General features: G+C 40.7%; 1 long non-coding RNA gene across 1 annotated transcript in view; it reads left to right on the forward strand.

Moving 5' to 3' along the window:
• Nucleotides 1–16,198, forward strand: part of LOC138164207 (uncharacterized) — a 67,896-nt gene that overhangs the window by 15,532 nt on the left and 36,166 nt on the right. Inside the window, exon 2 of the long non-coding RNA XR_011169009.1 lies at nucleotides 12,473–12,580. This is a non-coding gene — a long non-coding RNA (uncharacterized lncRNA). The remainder of the gene's footprint in view (nucleotides 1–12,472; nucleotides 12,581–16,198) is intronic.

The following is a 16,198-nucleotide window of genomic DNA, read 5'->3' on the forward strand; positions in this document are numbered from 1 at the left end:
GAGAGAGAGAGAGAGAGAGAGAGAGAGAGAGAGAGAGAGAGAGAGAGAGAATGTGTATACAGGCATTGAGTAAATTTGTTTTGCTTGAATATGCACATTTGTTAAAAGAAGTTTCTTTTTTCTTTCCAATGAAGTGGGGGGTCTGAGGGAGAAATAATGGATTTCCACTTAAAAAAATAGAATTGGGAGAGGAGTGTTCTACAGATGTGAATTCTGTATGCACTTTCAGATGAATTCACTGCATTATTAGTTTTAGTTAAGTGTTTTGCTTTTTTATAAGAAACCTCTCATGATGTAAGAGTGATCAGTAAATGTAATATAAAAACAAACCGCATAAATAAGTCTTTAAAGAAAACAAATCTTATGCTTGGATGGAGGGTAGAATGCTAAGTGAAAAGGGAAGGAAAAAAGTGATAGGTGCTCTATTTCTCCTTGAAGTGCATTGTCATATACACTGAGTCTAATGCATGTATATCAATCACCCATCACTAGAATGTGAGTTCTCTGAGAGCAGGGACCTCTTACATACATAGTACCTGACAAATAACAGGCATTTAATAAATGCTTGTTGACTGACTTACTATTGTAGCTGCCAGAAAGAAAAGTTTTAGTTACACACAGAACTTGTGTTCTATATAGAATTAATTTTATAATTCATCGGTGCCTGCTTCAGTGATTTACAAAAGGTATCCAGTTTTAAGAGCCTGAAACTCTACTAAGATTTTTTGGGATACTCTGTATACAGTAGCTGTTTAATAACTGTTTGTTGGGTTTTGATTTGAATTGGCCTCTGAACCTAGCATAGAGGAATTCTGGGAGCAATGAAATGGACTTTATGTTTGAGTTGGGATTTGCAACGTGTTCTCTTTGCAAATGGCATCAGGTAAAAATGAGAATTTTACATTGTATGAGAATATAGATGCATTGGAAAAATAGCCAGTGTCTTAGAAATGGAAGAAGTAGCATTGAGTTCCCAAGGTGTGATGATGTTGGCTAAATCCTTGATGTGTTGGTATAAATATTTCCAAACCACTGGTAAGCATGCATCTATGTTGACAGATATGAAATCCAAGTAGGTCAGATTTGGGGAACTTCTGTCTTTCTATGGCCCAGAGCTGTCACATCTGCCTGCCACTGGCTGTTATCCCCAGCTCTTTCTAAGCAAAACACCCCAAAAGTAAGCCAGTCCTTTCTGCCTTGTCTGTGGCCCTACAAAGGCCCTCTCTCCCTACAAAGCTGCAGCAAGGCTTGTGGAATCTCATGGTAAAATCTTTAGAGTCTAGGTAAGCTCTGAGTATACAGTCTCATGTTACTCAATTAGCTTGGCACAGTTTTAAAGAATTAAGTACTCTCTTTCCAGGCAACTCCTTGTTTTCACTCCCTTTCCAGTTAGTGGGCCCCTCCTCTAGCCCCAACCCCCTGGGGACATGTCCTTTCTTGCTCATTTCATCTACTTCTCAGGCTTAGACTGACTACTATCTTTTAGCCTCATAGATCCCTGAGGAAGTAGCCTTTTGTGTGGGGGTCCCAGGTTTAGACCATGGCCTTGGGTCAAACAGTTCTCATAGCCATATGGCCCATCAACTAATCCAGGGTCCCCTGGCCCTGACAGTAGGAATACTTTCAACAATCCTTCTCTTGCCTCTGGGTATTTGCCATCTAGGGTTCTCAGAACAGAACCTCCTCATTTAAGCATCACCTCTTTAGTCTTCCACAAATCTAGCTCTTCTCTCTTCTATCCCTGTTCTTAATATAGTTATCCCTTCCACATTGCAGGGGGTAGGGGCGCAGCGGCATTCCCATGATCTGGAAAATCCGGATGAAGTTTTTTGGCCCTGCCTTTGTCCCAGAGAAGTCTGAATTATTATGGTATTAAAAGACAAAATTAAAAAAAATAAAATATGTATTAAAAGATAAAAAATAAAAAGATTTTAAAATAATGAAATATTTTAAAATAAAATATAAAATTATGGTATTAAAAGATAAAATATTATATTACATAATACTATACTAGTATTTTATACATGTCTGAGTTTCTAAACTTTTTCTATGCCGTCGGTTGGCCTTCACGTATCAACAGTGGCTTCCACAAAATTCCCAATTAATTTCTTGTGCTAACCTGTGATATATGAAAACTACAATGGGGAAAGACATGATGTGGAAGGAATAATTGCTTCCTTAAAAGCAGGAACCGTCTCCAGTTTCTCCATTCTGGATCAGATCATGCTGAATGAAGATTTCCTTAAAATAAAACAGACCCTTAAGATCTTTTTCTAGGACTCCCCAAAGTTCCTTATTTCTTAGAACCTCACCTCTTCTCATTCAAGAGTCATGAACCCAACTGGACGCTGAAGCTTCCATCCCCTTATTCAAGAAACAACACATTCCTCCCCGGGGCCCTAATTTCTTTTTAATCTACTTGTAGCTATCAATCAGTCAATAAAAAACATGGACAAAGCATTGACTATGTGCAAGGTGCTGTGTGAAGCAGTACAGATGCAAAGACAAGGATGAAGCAGTCCCTGCCTTCATCAAGCTTCCATTCTGAGGGAGAAAACATGCACAAAACACAGGCACGAGTCACCCAGTGGCAGCAAAAGCAATTAGGGGGAAAGGTCAGCCAGACCCACCAGAGGGTAAGCAGCTAGAAATCCAGATGGAGAGTAAGAGTCGTTGGTAAGAAGGAGAAAAGTGAATAACGGGATGGAAACATTCTTTCTTTCCATGTGATATATATGAAATAAACCTTGAAGGCAAACAGGAAACATCAGCACACTGTATTATAACGTATACAATGTAAGACATTGTATTATAGCTCAATGCCCCAGCATCCATTCTGACTAAACTCTCAAATCTGCTCTTGGTTCAGGAAATGGGGCCTTTTCGTCTTGTTTATTTATTTTTTACACTTGTCTATTAGAAACTTGAATGTGTAAATGTCCTAGAGAGGAAGATTGTGTCACATTAATGTTGTGTGTCAGAAAGCAAGGGGAAAACCCGGCTCTGAGCACAGAAAAATACCATGGAGGCAGAGGGGGCAGGCCTAGCGGTGATTTAAAGACGACCCAAGACACCCACCTTATTTTACAGATGAAAAAGCTGAAACTCTACAGGTAGGCAGCATTTTCTTCTCAGTCACACACTTGGTTAAATCTTGACTATCCTGTCCACTTCATCAGCTCTTCCTAAATGAAAAACGAGAAAAACATGCCCTGCCCTTTTGCCTTTCTATAACCCTCTCTGCCTAGAGTAACAGGTGGGCAGCCATCAGAGACCTCAGAGGCTTGTAAGACCCCTCACAGCTTCAGGCAGCACTGGTCCAGCCTTTGGGTGCTCTGCCTTCAGGATATTAGTAACGTGAGGTTCCCGCACCAGGGGTAGGGGTGACTGTCCAAGGGGTGGCCCACAGGAGGCCATACAAGATGGACATTTTAGAGAAAAGGTCTGGATTAGGGTTCTCAGCACTCACTTTCTTTGGAAACCTGTGAAGTCCTTCAAATTTGCTTATTATGGATGCTTGACTTGTATTCTTTTGGGAGGACTTACAGAAAAACTTGGATCAGATTGTGCAAGCATAAGCAAGCACTTGGAAAGGGAGGATTCCCATGGATACAATCCCAGATGACTATCTCACTGGAGGCCTTCCTCTGGTCTTTTTAATGTTGTAAGAAGAAGTACTGGTACAGGAATGAGGTTACAGCTGCCACTAGTTGCTTCAGTGGATAGAACACTTGTCCTAGTGTCCAGAATGCCTAAGTTTACATTCAACCTCAGACACTTGGCTGTTTAGGGAACCCTGGCCAAGTCACTTAACCTCTGTTTGCCTCAGTTTCCTCTTCTGCAAAATTGAAATAATAATAGCACTTGTTTCCCAGGATTGTTTTTAGAATCCAATGAAATAATATTTGTATTTTGCAAATCCTAAAGTACAATACAAATGGTTTAATAATGTGATATTAATATAGTAAATATAATTCTAATTATTTAAAATGCAATATTTGTCTATGTTGATATTTCAGTAAGAATAAATATGGGTTGAAGCTAGGGCAGAGAGACAGCAGAAAGTGGCATTATATGGCCTTCAATTCAGGAAGATATATATGAACAATCTATATGACCCTGCTCTAGTCATTTAATAATAATATAATGATAACTTTTATATAGGGCTTACTATGAGTGAGGCTAAGTGCTTTGCAATTTTTTCTCATTTAACCTTTCAGTTCTTTAAGACTTTAAATTATGGACCAAGCACTGGTCTGCATTTGATAGAAAGAGTTTCTTTGCCTAGAATTCCCTACACCACAAAATCATGAGTCTGGGTCAAAATATAAGACTGAGGAAGTGAGGTGGATGGCACCAAAAAAAAAAAACACTGATAAATTTAGGGCACAGCACTTTCCAAGGCTTCTTGAGGAGGATGAAGAATACCCCAGGCAGGTGAATCCCTACTTACCTACAGTGGAGAAGAAAAGGACTAAAATATAAAATATTTATGTCTATTTACTCCTCCCATTACTTGATCTTTAAATTACAAATCTGTGACCCAGGGAGGGATTCCTTAGTAAAGGTGATTTAGCTAGTTATTGGATGAAGCTCGGGAACTAGAACCTTTTCTCACAACCAAGGGTGTGCTAGAGTCAGCTAATTCTAAAGACTTCCAAATTATTTAAACTCAGGAACTCTGATGCTAACTTGGGCACATAGTGACCAAAAGCAGTTCCAGAGGACTCATGATTAAACCTGCTTCTCACCTTAAGATAGAAAGTCAAGGACTCAGAGTGCAAACCAAGACGTATACGTGTGTGTATGTATATATGTATGTAGGTATGTACATACACACATACGCGCAATGCAGGAATTTGTTTGCTTGCTTTGCCATATGTCTTTGCAATGGATTTTGTTTTTCTTATTTTTTCAATAGGGCAGGGAGGGGTTTATGGAACTGAAGATGAAATAAAATTGAATCAAGAAATGAAATTATTCAAGATGTGTGTGTGTGTGTGTGTGTGTGTGTGTATAAAAAGAGACTTGTTGTTGTCGTTGTCATTGGGTAAATTATTCTCCTAGAGCAACTTACTTCAATCTGTATCAGTTCATAAGAAGTCCTTCCAATTTCCTCTGAAATTACCCATTTGGTTATTTCTTGCAGCTCAACAATATTTTAATACAATCCTATACCATAATTTGTTTAGGCATTCCCCAAGAGAGGGACGCCCTCTCAGTTCCCAGGTTTAGGCTATTACAAAAAGAGTCACTTCTAGTATTTTTGTAGTCATGGGTCCTTTTCTACTTTCTTTAATCTCTTTGAAGGATAGAGCTAGTAGTGATATTTCTGAGTCAATGAGCATGGATGGTTAAGTGACAATGCGGATAAAGTCACAAATGGCTTTTCAGAACGACTAGACCAGTTTACAACAATTCATTAGTGTGCCTCTTCTGCTGCCCCTCCAACATTTGTTATCTTCCTCTTCTGTCATCTTTGACAATCTAGTGGGTAGGAAGTAGAACATCAAGACTGGCTTTAATTTACAGAATTTTTTTTCACAAAGTTGCTAATAGTTTGGATTTCTCCTTTGAAACTGTCTTCATGTCTTTGACCACTTACCTGTTGGGAAATGGTAATTGGTCTTAGAAATTTGACACAGTTGTTTATATATTGGATATCAAATCTTTATCAGAGGAACTTATTGCAAAGATTTTCTTTCTCATTTACCTGTTTACCTTCTCAATTTAACTGAATCCTGTGCAAAACCTTCCCATTTTATGTAGTCCAAATTCTACATTTAATGTTCTGTGATTCTCTCCACTCATGGTTCAACTATGAATGCTTCCCCTCCTGATAGTCGAATCAAGAAGCATGTATGTATATATATATATATATATATATATATATAGAGAGAGAGAGAGAGAGAGAGAGAGACAGAGAGAGAGAGAGAGAGAGAGAGAAAGAGAGAGACAGAGACAGAGACAGAGAGACAGAGACAGAGACAGAGAGACAGAGAGAGAGAGAGACAGAGAGACAGAGAGACAGAGACAGAGACAGAGAGAGACAGAGACAGAGACAGACACAGACAGACACAGACACAGAGACAGATACAGAGACAGAGACACAGAGACACAAAGAGAAGGGGGGGGAGAGAGAGAGATCCATTTATAGATACATAGCCCCTTTTCTCAACAAACTCAAGTCAAATGTGGAAGATAACATGTAAAAAACTATAGGGAAGTCAAGAAATATACAGAATAAATTGATACTATCAAAGGGGGAAGCACTAGTAAGACAGGGAATCAGACTTCATGTAGAAGGTTGTGCTTTGGTTGGTGAATGAAGAAAGCCAGGATAGCTAAGAAGCAGAGACAAGGAGGCAAAGAATTCCAGGAAAGGAAGAAAACAACAAAAATACCCAGAGCCAAGAGATTATCTTTTCTAAGGAACAAGGAGGCTCATGAGGCTGGGTTATGGAGTATGTAGAGGTAAGTTAAGTGTAAGAAAACTGGATAGGTTTGGACAGAGTGAGTTACAATGGTCTTTGAATGCTAAATAGAGGATTTTCTATTTGATCTTGGAGGTGACATGGAGCCATTCAAGTTTTTTGAGTAGGCAGATGACATGGTCAGTTCTGCATTTTGGAAAGATTACTTTGAGTCAGGAATGGAGACTTGAGACAGGGAACCCACTCCCAGAGCTATTGCAATTGTCCAGGCACAAGGTGACAAAAATCTACACTGGCTCGTAACAGTTTCATATACTATGGTGTTATCAAAAACAGGTTCAAAGATATTCTTTGATTACCTTGCTCCCCACTCCTTACTCACCCCTCCTCCACACACACACACTAGTTTCTCATAGGATGGATTCCAGCTGCAAGCCCTCAACACCCAGCCACGCTTTGCACTGCCTTGGTCCTGAGTGAATCATGAAAGAAACAAAGAAAGCTTCTTCCTTTAGTATCCCTGCTATTGGCAATTGGCCCATCCACCCAAGCATCCCAACTGCTTCTCTGACCCATAATTCAAGGCACTGCCATAAGTTCTGGGAACCGATGAACTGCACGGAAGTACATTCCTACACATTGAAAAAAAAACAACCCGTCTCTTCACAGGCTCGACTCTATAATTCATGTTTCCTAAATTCTGAGCACCTGGGCGGCTCAGAGTGATCTCTAAACCCTGCCAGCCAAAATATACATGTGTGTGTATATACATACATACATACATATGTGTATGCTATTCCCATCAAGCTCTTGACCAATTCTCCAAATAGGGCAATGTGACTTCATCCAGCGGAACTTGAGAGGAATTCCTCATTTATTGCCCTCATTATGCCAAGAAAGGGTGTGGCTTTGCTAAAGGAGAGGGCACTGAGTTTATCACCTTGAAGTCATAGACAAATAGAGATCAAAGGAAACTTCTCTCCTATAAAAGCACTCATTAAGCCTTCTCCTGGCTGATTTCAGCAGGGCCCAGCATTGGGCAACATGCCCGTTGTGTCTTGTATAAACATGATGAGGTTCAGGAGAGTGTGGTGAGCATAGGAAACACCAGGTGAGAATTCCAAGAGAATATTGACATCTGGTTGGAGTTTGAGAATGACTGGGCAGCAAAGGAACATGTTGGACTGGGAAGAGGGCAGGAAGGAAGTCTGTCGATGATACAGTCATTATTTAGTTTGAAAAGGAGAAAGAATGGTGCCAGGTTTATGAGATCCTACATTGCAGTGGTTAGGTCTATACATGTGCAGATTCCACAGGCCCCCAGAGGGCACAGAACTGATCTGGTCATTGGGTAGCCCTCCCCCTCCCCTGAAAAGTTCCCTCCCCTCAGTCTGTCTGTATATCTAGCTGGTCAAGACATATGGGGGACTCTTCACTCTCATATCACAATGGAAACCAGAGGGGCCCAAAGGGATCCCACTTGGGATTTTCCATCCACACCGCTAGTAATCCTCCTACTTAACAAGGTGAACTTCTTCAGAGAAGGGTCTGTCTCCCTTTTCTATTCATATTTATAGGATTCCACATGGCATCGGTACATCTTGACAGAAATTCACTATATTCCCTACAATTATTTGACATAATTTCACAAATGCTTGCTATAACAATAAGAGAATGAAACAAAAAAAGCAACAGTGTGAATGTTGGCTACTGGCCCAACTTTCACTCAGTTTTCAGGTCAGGTGCCCAAGGGAATGACTACTTTGTTTCAAGGCAAGGAGGGGTAACCTTTAGGTGTCCACTCCTAAGCCCCACCAATATGGCTCCCATTAAGGAGCACCAAACAATTAGCTTTTATCAACTCCAATGGCAAATCAGGAAAAGTAGCTGCAAATTCTTTCCCATTAGTTTAGGGCTCATTCTCCCGCTAGAAGAAAACAGTAGTGAGACACATGTCAGATAAACTCAGGGCAAAGGTGACTTACAATTACTAGTACACAGCACGGAAGTCTTTTCTATCCTTAGGATGAGTTTCCAAAGTCCCCTCTCAGTTGCTCTGGATCCCACCCCTTTTTCCTCAAGTGACGGACTCTCTATATCAATGTCCATCTGGGGAGTGCATCTGTCTGCTCCCAGCCATATGCAGAATCATCTACTGGCCCAGAAGCTTCCAAGCTGACTGATGGGGGAATGGGGGAAAAGAAGAGAGAATTTTCTCCATCCCTCCTTCCCTCCCAAGTTCTTCTAACATAGGCAGCTCCTGGCTTGCAATATCTTCAAATCTAGAACTAGAACTATCAAAATTCATCCAAGGCTGAGCTATTTACAGTTAGTTTAACACATAGACACCTGGGCCTTCCATGACTACATGATCTGAGGCAAAGAGGCTAATCCCTTTCCTCACAAGACAACATAATGACATACTTGTAAAACTCCAGAGAATAAGCAACACATTTAATTGAGACTCTTAATAATTTTAGTAAAGTTAAGGAATTCAAAATAAATCCACAAAATCACAAGCATTTTTATATAATATTAATAAAACCCAGGAAGATAAGGTGGAGACATTACATTCAAAATAACAAATACGCATAATATTTTGGAGTAGCATACAAATCAAGACAAATTACATATAAGTATAACTAAAACACTACAGAGATAAATGAAAGCAACTGCAAGCTCCCTGTCCTGCTTTTCTCTTTTTTTCAAAATCTCTAGAGCAGGGGTGGGGAACGTGGGGCCTCCAAGCCACATTTGGCCTTCTGGGCCCTCAAGTATGGCCCTTCTACTGAATCCAAATTAAGTCTGGGGCCACACTTGAGGACCTAGAGGGCCACATGTGGCCCCTACCCTAGACACTATCTCCATTTTCTCCTCCTTACCTCCAGTATCTGATAATGAGCTAATTTTCCGTTGCTGAAACCAAGCTCTCCATATGGACCCTTAATCTTTAGGCCACCCAGAAGATTGTCCCTTCAAGCATTCTTTCTCCCTCTCTAGACCAGGATTCTTCTCTGCTACTTTTAAATATATCCCAGTTGCCTTTGAAATTTTTCACTGGACCCTAATATCCATTCAAACCATTATCATCCATCTCTCCTGCCTTTCTCAGTGAAATTCCGAGGAAGAGCTTCTGAAATTTAGGGCCTTCATCCTTCAACCCTTCTCAATCTAGCTTCCATTCTCATCACACAGCTAACACTGGTTTCTCCAAAGGTACCAATAACCTCTTAATTGCTGAGTCTGATGGTCTTTTCTCTTTTCATCCTGACACTTTTTACTGCATTTGATACTGCTTGACCCTCTTTCATCTTTCACCCAGTTGCTGTTGTCATTTCAGTCATGTCCAACTCTTCGTAACTCTATTTGAGGTTTTCTTGACAAAGATACAAAATGGTTTGCCATTTCCTTTTCCAGCTCATTTTATAGATGAGGAACTAAGGCAAACAGGGTTAAGTGACTTGTCCAGGGTCACATAGCTACCAAACATCTGAGGCCAGTTTTGAACTTAGGAACATGAGTCTTCCTGACTCCTGGCCCAGTGCTCTAATCACTGTACCCCCTAACTGCCCCTCCCACCCAGTTACCAAAGTGATGTCACTGACAATCCTACCAAATAAAATTCAGAGGTTGCTGTTACCTCAAGGGTAAAATATAAATATCTTTGTTATTTCACAACCTGTCTCCTTCCTGCCTTCCCAGATGTCTTCTATTCTCCTCCCCTCCATGCTCTCAATAATTCAGCCATACTGTTTCTTTTTCTCACACAAAACACTCCATGTTTCCCATGCCCAGAATGGCTATCCTCATATCAGCCTCTCAGAACACCTGGTTCCTGTCAAGCCTCAGCTCAAATGTTTCCTTCTGTAGAAGGCCTTTCCTAGGAATCCCAGCTGTTAAAGCCTTCCCCTTCTAAGGTTACCTTCCTTTTCCTTTGCATGCATCTGGTACATACCTAGTTATTTACATGATGTCTCATCCAGGAGAATGTAAACTCTGTGACCACAGAGATAATTTCTGAACTTCCTTTTATCCCCAGCATTTAGCATGGTATCTGGCAAATATTGAGCAATTAATAAATGCTTGCTGGCTGATTGATGCTGTCTCCTCTCTGGGTTCTGGTGGCGTTGTCCTTTCCGGGTTCTCTTCCTTCTTCTCATTCTCCTTTGTTGGGTCACCATCCATATCCACCCCTGACTGTGGGGCTACTTCAAAAATCTGTCCTGAGCCCTCTTCTCCTCTCTTTAGACCTTCTCTTAGAAAGACCTCATTAGTTGCCATTGGCTTAATTGTTGTCTTTATGCAGATGACTTGCAGATCTACACATACAGACCTAGCCTCTCTCCTGAGCTCCAATCCCCTTGTCAACCACCCCTATAGCTCAGACCTTCATCATGCTTCACTTGTACTATTGGAAAGTAATTTCTGAGGGCAACTAGGTGGCACAGTGAATATACCACTAGCCCTGGAGTCAGGAGGACCTGAGTTCAAATCCAGTCTCAGACACATAACATTTACTAGCCGTGGGACCTTAGGCAAGTCACTTAACCCTAATTGCCCTGACCTCCCCCCTCCAAAAATAAAAAAAAAGTATTTTTCCAATTACAATCCATTCTCCACACAACTGTTCCCTTAAACTCATCCCTTAAAGTGGTTTTCCTTAACTGCCGATCTGAACATGTTATTTCCTTACTTCAGGGGTGGGTGGAATCCAAACTATGATTTGGATTTGGATTCAATTGAAGGATCTCACCTGAGGACCTAGAGGGCCACGTGTGGCCTTGAGGCTGCAGGTTCCCACCCCTGTCTTACTTCATAGTGTCTCCCTGTGATTTCTAGGACGAAACATAAACTTTGGCTTTTAAAGACCTTTGGCTTTTTGAAGACAAGTTAACTTCCACCTACATTTTCAGATACATTATAAATTACTATTATTCCTATTCCCACAATCTGCCATGCAGCCACAGTGGCCTTCTCTCTCTCCCTCACATATGATTTTGATTGGCTCCTCCCTCCCCCTTGCCTGGAATGTATTTCATTCTCACCTCTCCTCATAGAATTCCCCTTCTCTTTCCAGTCGGCTTCATAAAGCTTCTTTCTACTCTCCCCAGCTAGGTGGTACAGTAGACAGTGAGCGAGGCCTACAGTCAAAAAGACCTGAGTTCAAATGCAGACTGAGACACTTACTAGCTGTGTGACCCTGGGCAAGTCACTTCACCCTGTTTTGCCTAAGTTTCCTCATCTGTAAAATGAGCTGGAGAAGGGAATGGCAAACCTCTCCAGTATCTTTGCCAAGAAAACCCCAAACAGGGTCATCAAGAACTTGACACAACTATAAAACAATAACTTGCAGCTATGTGGCACAGTGAATAGAGTAGCAGCCCTGGAATCAGAAAGAACTGAGTTCAAATCCAGCCTCACTAGCTGTATGGCCTTGAATGAGTCATTTAACTCTGTTTGCCTTAGTTTACTCATGTGTAAAATGAGTTAGAGGGAAATGACAAACCATTCTAGTATCTTAGCCAAGAAAAATCCAAATGGCGTCATAAAGTCAGACATGACTAAAATGACTGAACAATGACAATAATCTCCCCAACAGCAAAAAGGCGTTTCCTTGCTGAGAGTTCTGAAAACCAATGAAAACACAGGTCTTGTTTCAAGAAATAAGATGAGTTCTTCTGTGAAATATGTGATCAGCTGCCATGAATGTAGCTGTTATCTCTAGGCAGATGGCTCTCAGATCTATTTGCCATCTCTGCTCCTCTTTTGCCTTTCAGGATTGCATCACCAACTGCCTGTCAGATGTCTTAAACTCGATGTCCCATAAATATCTTCAATTCACCATATCCAAAAATCAAACTGGTTATCTTTCCCTCAGACCCTCCCTTCTTCCTAATGTCACTATACTATTGAAGGTTCTTCTAGGTACTTAGTAAATACTTGTGGTTTTGTATGCAGCAAATTGCTAAGCTTGGTTTTTTTAATCCATTCTCCCATCCTCTTTCTTTTTCTTTTCTTTTTTTTGGTTGCTTTTCTAGGTTCTTTGGCTACATGGCCAATCAATCGCTTGTGTCTCGCTTTTGCTAATGGAAGGATTTGGAAAGGAAGTATTTCCCCCTAATGACTACTATGACTACATCCCACAGGTATTGTCTGCTAGTTTTCATTTTTCATGAAATCATGTATTGCTTCCACCTTTTATTCTTTGACCTATGTGTTCTTTCCAATGACACTATTTAGTCTTGGGGGTTGAAGACTTTCTACAAATATAACTTGGGTAGGGGTAGCTCTAAGGTATTTGCTGTTCTGCTTTTTTCCTCAGGAACTCCAAATAGAGTTTTTTCTCTCTTGTTTTATTTCCTCTGTCTACCTTTGGAGTCTTGCCTAAACTTTTTTTAAAGGCTTTGCTTATCCTGGGGTAACTCTCTGGCCCTGTCTCTTATGGTGGTTTCTTGAAGGGGCCCAAAGCAGACACACTGCCCAGTCACTTCTCCCATCTACAGGACTGACCTCCACCACTCATTTTAGCTCTGAAAATACAGGGCTGGGATTTCACTGTCTGGAGACCCTATTGCTTGAGGTTGCTGTTGAGCTGTTTTCAGTTGTGTCCAACTCTTAATGTTCCCATTTGGGGTTTTCTTGGCAAATATACTGGAGAAATTGCCAAATCTGGCAGTCTTTTCTCATCCTTTTTGACATGTATGTTGCATTTGATACCATTTGACAGTCTTTTATCTTCCAGCCAGTTCAGTTTCATTCAACTCTTCATGACCCCATTTGGGGTTTTCTTGGCAAAGATACTGGAGTGGCTTGCCATTTCCTTCTTCAGCCCATTTTAGAGATTAAAAAAAAAACTGAGAAAAACAAGGTTAAGTGACTTCCCCAGGGTCACAGAGCTAGTAAATATCTGAGACAAGATCTGAACTCATGAAAATGAGACTTTCAGGCTCCAGGCCCATCATTCTACCCCCTGTGGCACCTAGTTGCCCTGTGGTGCTTATTGACTATCTACGCTGTTTACTGGAGATCTAGTTCCCTTCAGGCCCTGCTGGGGCATCCCCACATATGATGCAAGCAGATGTCTGGCTTTTTTTCTTTTACAGTTTCCTAGTATCTCTGTTTGGTTTTATCAGTCATTGCACCTTCTGATGCAATATTGGTAGAACTGTGAATTGGTCTAGCCATTCTGGAAAGCAACATGGACCTATTTCCCAAAATTCATTAAGCCATGCAAACTCTTTGAACCAGTGATACTATTACTAGGGATGTACCCAGAGAGATAAAAAAAGAGAGGGGAAAACCCATATGTACAAAGATATTTATAGCAACTCTTTTCATAGTTATTAGCAAAAAGCTAATGGTTAAACAAATTAAAGCATATTAATGTAAGGGATTATGATTACACCATAAGAAGTTATGACATTCTCAGGAAACTAGGACTACCCCTATAAATTCATGGGAAGCAAAGTAAGCAGAATTAGAACAATTTTGTTCTGCTTGATTATGCATGTCTGTTGTGTGGGTTTTTGTGTCCTTTTTTAATGTTCCATGGGGAAAAGCAGTGGGAAGCAGATCAAATAAATACTTGTTAATTGGAAAAAAATACATTTTAAAAAAGAAAATTACCTTGTTGGCTATGTGGAGGATGTGTTGAAGAGGAGAAAGAAATGAGTCAGGGAGCTCAATTAGGAGGCTGTTGTAATAACTTGGGTGAGAAGTGATGAGGTCCTGAACAAGGAGGGGAGCACTGTGGGTGGAGAAGATGGGACAGAGTGAGATGTTATAGAGATAGACACAACCATACTTGGCAATTGGTTGGCAATGTTGTCTTTTAGAATGGTGTTATGGAAAGAGGTGAGTTACTGGAAGTTTGAAGATTGGCATTCGAATCTGAGCTTTCTTACTGTTTAACCTTGGCTAACGTACTTCACCCTTCTGGGCCTGAGCTCCCTCCTTTATAAATTGGAGGAATTGGATTAGATTGATCAATCAACAAGAATTTATTAGGAAATCCAGTTTTGCTGAATCACTGAGGTACTCTGAGGGTAAAGAGGGAGTGTGTGCCAGGTGACTCAAATTACCTCCACCCTCACCTCCTCTTTGACCCCAGTAGAGTCATTGCAGGGCCTCAAACCCATGAACCAAAGGAATAGCAGCCTCACCTCCACCAAACCAGTGCTATCAGGCCAGACTCTGCAGTCATCAGTGAAGGAAGCAAGCCCTATATAGATGCTTCTGCTGGTTCTGCAGCCCCTGACTCCTCAGCAGCCCCAGCTACTGAAAACACAGGAGGTGGGGGGAAGGATCTTGTCACCAAAGTTCTTGGTCAGGCCAAATTGTTCAGCATTAGAAGCTGATACTTTATCAATAGAAAGGGGTATTCCCCTCTTCTTTGCTGCAGCCCCCTAAGGACCATAGAGACCTTTCTGTGTGGCTGGCAGCTGAAACCTTCCTTCCCTATGTGTTGGCTTGCCATTAGAATAGGAGCTCCTTGAGAGCAGAGCTTAGCTTGCTTTTCTATTTGTATCTCTAGAGTTCAATGTTGTGTTTTACACATAGGAAGAGCCAAATAAATGATGTTTCTTCCATTCATTCACTTATTACATGAATGAATTACACTTCTATTATCTATTTAACAAGAATGAGAAACAATAGAACAATAGACAACCTAGGTCTATATTGTTCCATTCAAAGAAAAAAAGAAGGTTTTCATCACGTTGGGTGGATCATCTTGGGAGGATTTATGAAAAGCTGTGAAGAGGAGTTGTTCTGAGGCTTTGATCAGAATAGGTTACAGTAGCACCTACATTTATGAGGTCATGAATGTCCTGAAAGTCAACTACATCATTTTAGGGAACCTTAAAATCACAGTTAGGGGGTAAGGTGGATAGCTCTCTAGGCATAGCATCAGGAAGCAATTCAAATTCAACTTCAGATACTTACTATCTGTGAGATCCTGGGCAAGTCATTAAACTTCTGTCTGCCTTGGTTTCCCCTTCTGTAAAATAAGAATAATAATAGCACCCATTTCCCTTGGATTCTTCTCAGGACCAAATGAAATAATATTCATAAAGCACTTTGCAAGACACTATATAAATGTTAGCTATTTACTATTATTGATTTTTTTTCTTAAGGGAATTTAGAAAAAATGGCTTTGTTAACTTTCTGAGCTAGCCCTTTCCTCTAACTCCCCATTTATCACCAATTCTATTTTGCTTTTCCTCTATTTCCTTAATCTATTAGAAGCAAAGAATGTCAAAACTGGAAGAACTATTGGTTAATAGGATGCTAGATGTTAGAAGCCATCGAAACTAATGTTCTCATTTTACAGATGAGGAAATTAAGGTCCCCAGAGATTAAGTGACTTGCTAGAGGTAGCTAGCATCAGATGTGGAATTTGAACTCAGGTCCTTTGATTCCCAATCCATTGTTCAGAGACCATTGAACCATAGACCTAGAGTCAGAAAGAACCTCCAAGGCCATCAGTTTCAACTTCCTCATTTGACAGATGAGTTAAGAGACATTAAACAATTGCTCCCAGGTGACACAAGTGATAGAGTGAAGGCCAGTCAGAGGTTTCCTGATTCCAAGTTCAAGACTCTTTATATTGTGCCCTGCTTTATTACAAATGAAAACCAAAACATGGTGAAGTTTTGACCAATTTACAAAAACCTCTTTTAAAAAACCCTTAAATGATCATGGGTGTGTGTGTGTGTGTGTGTGTGTGTGTGTGTGTGTGTGTGTGTGTGTGTGTGTGTGTGTGT

This window comes from Petaurus breviceps, unplaced genomic scaffold (assembly GCF_028583685.1).
Source record: "Petaurus breviceps papuanus isolate PSGF00001 unplaced genomic scaffold, PetGlider_PUasm1.0 126, whole genome shotgun sequence".
Classification (NCBI taxonomy): Eukaryota; Metazoa; Chordata; class Mammalia; order Diprotodontia; family Petauridae; genus Petaurus; species Petaurus breviceps.